The sequence below is a fragment of the Ptychodera flava genome, chromosome 1, assembly GCF_041260155.1.
Source record: "Ptychodera flava strain L36383 chromosome 1, AS_Pfla_20210202, whole genome shotgun sequence".
NCBI lineage: Eukaryota > Metazoa > Hemichordata > Enteropneusta > Ptychoderidae > Ptychodera > Ptychodera flava.
In genome coordinates, this window is record NC_091928.1 from 13,540,021 (window position 1) to 13,542,761 (window position 2,741).

At 34.0% G+C, this 2,741-nt stretch overlaps 1 long non-coding RNA gene across 1 annotated transcript; it reads left to right on the forward strand.

Annotated features, from left to right (window-relative positions):
• Positions 1 to 1,820: 1,820 nt before the first annotated feature.
• On the forward strand, positions 1,821 to 2,439 carry LOC139131797 (uncharacterized). Its single transcript, XR_011552196.1, has 2 exons — positions 1,821 to 1,905; positions 2,387 to 2,439. It is a non-coding gene; the product is annotated as an uncharacterized lncRNA (long non-coding RNA).
• The last annotated feature ends 302 nt before the right edge of the window (positions 2,440 to 2,741 follow it).

Below are 2,741 nucleotides of genomic sequence, written 5' to 3' on the forward strand. Positions count from 1 at the left end.
GGTTTGGGTCCCTTTTAGTTTGTTTGGCAGCTACATCATATTGCTACATTGTGCATTTTACTGTGTTGGTCTGCCGAACAGTAGAATGGTACAATATATAATGCAACATTAATGTTAGTTTTTTTTTTTTCAAATTTGTTTACTTTATTTCGAGATTATGAGCTAACTCTCATTATGAGACTAACCATTTATAGTTAATATCATGAAGAAGGTGGGAGATGGTATTTTACAATATTGTATGTGAATTCCACAGTTTTAACAGTCACTACAAACAGGCCTTGGCCTATGCACACTCTGACGTACTCTCTTCCAGCTGTAATTTCATTTTAATTTGGCTCTAAAATTTGCTACAATCAAAACGTACTGATCATACCCCTGTGTTTTTCTTTTCTCTTGAATATTTCCATGAAAACATGGTATGGTATCATATTAATTATCGCACAATTTTCTAGAGCCATTCTGAAGTATTATATGCACACTAAATACTAAACACAGTAAATTTAAGACGAATTAAACTCTTTTAGCTTAGCTGGCATACAACTCAGGAACCAATTGTTTAGGAGTTTGGGTCTATTTACTGTGCAAGTGTTAGCACGGAGAGAATTGTCACATTGACTTTCGAATTTATTGACATCCACAGTAGTATGTAAATATTATTTCTTTTAACTATTTGTGATAGTGTTATGTACAAATGGTTTTGTTTTTTTATTTGTTGAAGATTAAAATGCAACTTACTATCGATTTGTTTTAGGCGAAAATCCTGTTTCTTGCCATTATACTATAATAGTATAATATGGAAATTCTGGCATGAAAGATAAAGAGATACTTTTCTCTAACAAAGACCTCATCGGTGTTCAAAGCTGGGGTATTGCATATGTAGCAATGTTATTTTCACACCATGACAATCAGGTCGTTGTACTTTCGCCGTCGTATACGGGTATAATATAACATAAATTGTTAGTTTCATACCGCAAGCGTCTGTTTACGTCATCACGTTGGGTTGTTACTCACGTGACTCGTTTGGAAAACACCATTCGCTTGAGTAGGGGTGAAGGGAACTCAAAATACGAACTCAATTCATTCCCATTCGCTAACATCTGATACTTCTCCTGCTTGTTGGTTTGTTTTACTATTAGGTAGTTCATAAAAAATGCAATGATTTTTTCATCCTAGCATTTTCCCTTTTATTTTCTTAGAGTGAAGTGAACACCTACCTCTCCCACTCATAAAGGTGGTACAGGCTACCCACAATGCAATTGATTTGTGACAAGGTTTCGTGTATGCAGTGACACATTCACCAGTTCGACATTCGTGGCGAGGTTTCGTGTATGGTACAATCTACATCAGTACAACATTCAAGAGGACTTTATAAAGGTAAGCTGAATTTGTATCTGCGCGCTATCAAGGTCAGGGAATATTCTGCGAAATTATACGTCAGCGACAGATAGCAATAGAGAAATCTTCTTAATAAAGAAGATTGATCAATGACTGATGTTGGAAACATCAAATGACTTCGCAACTTGTCCTGAAGTCTTTCTGAAGTTCATTGTCAACCAATGAACTTCAATTAGTTAGTTTTTAGTTAGTCAATAAGTTCATTATTTATTATTGACGGAAAATTCTGAACTAATATGTACGGAAATTTCCGTCAAAACGCACTTCGCCACAATATCAGCTTGTTGGTTTATTAGTTGAAACAACTGTAACGTTTGAAGAGCAGTGACTGAGAGATGTGATCGAAATGGTCTGGGAGTGAGGGTGTCTTGCGTTTATATTTAGACACGTGATAGGGCAAATCTGTCAATCTTTTTTTTTTCCCTTTCAGGCGTGGTTTTGCCAGGTGTGGTTTTGTACTCATAAATATACCACCGATGTTGCTATTGTAGAGATTGATAAGATTTAAAGGTAAGTACCGTAACTAGGTAACTATTAACTAGTAACTAGGTTTCGAACACTCGACTTCTGCTTCTCATCAGAAGTGTTGTGTATGCACACTAACCGACTACGCCACACTGTACATTGTACCTTTGAATATTGGTTTTGTAAATATAAGCATCTCAAAAATGGAAATATTAAAAACATCTTAAAATTGATTAATTACTTGTTAATACTTGTTATATTACTTACATTTGTGACGATTTTGAAAATTTCTCCGGATTATAAGTTTATTTTTTATAGATACTAAATGTGTTTGTGTTGTTTTCCATATCAATTTTAGCAAATTATGCAAAAACCCTTAAGCTGGACTTAGCTGTAATAAATAGATATAGCTTCTTTCTTCTAATATCTTCTTTTTTAAAGAAACGAACATAAGCAACTTGTTCTGTTTAAGTTAACGTTTACTATGGGAATATTTTATTTATGATATTTTTGTCTCTCATTGCAGGCGACGAAGAATTAACAGAAAGTGTGTCCCTTAGCGCTTGCTAAACTAATTTCGCTACGATATCTCTGACTTGAACAGTTTCTTGTTTTAGTCTATTTTCATAATTTTCGTTCATGAAAACATTTGACTGCGTTAAAACAAGTATTCAGTCATTCAATACTTTTTATATTTTAGAACTCTTCAGCGAATCAGTCAATAATATCTTTACCAAAAAGATTTAAATTTATACAAAGGAAAATGTTATGCGCGCACTTCACGAAAAAAAATTTGGTCGTAAATAATTATGCCTCACACAGGCAACCGATATCTTTTTTTATGAATGAACTGTTGACTTGATGTGAAAGCAGGCACGTTA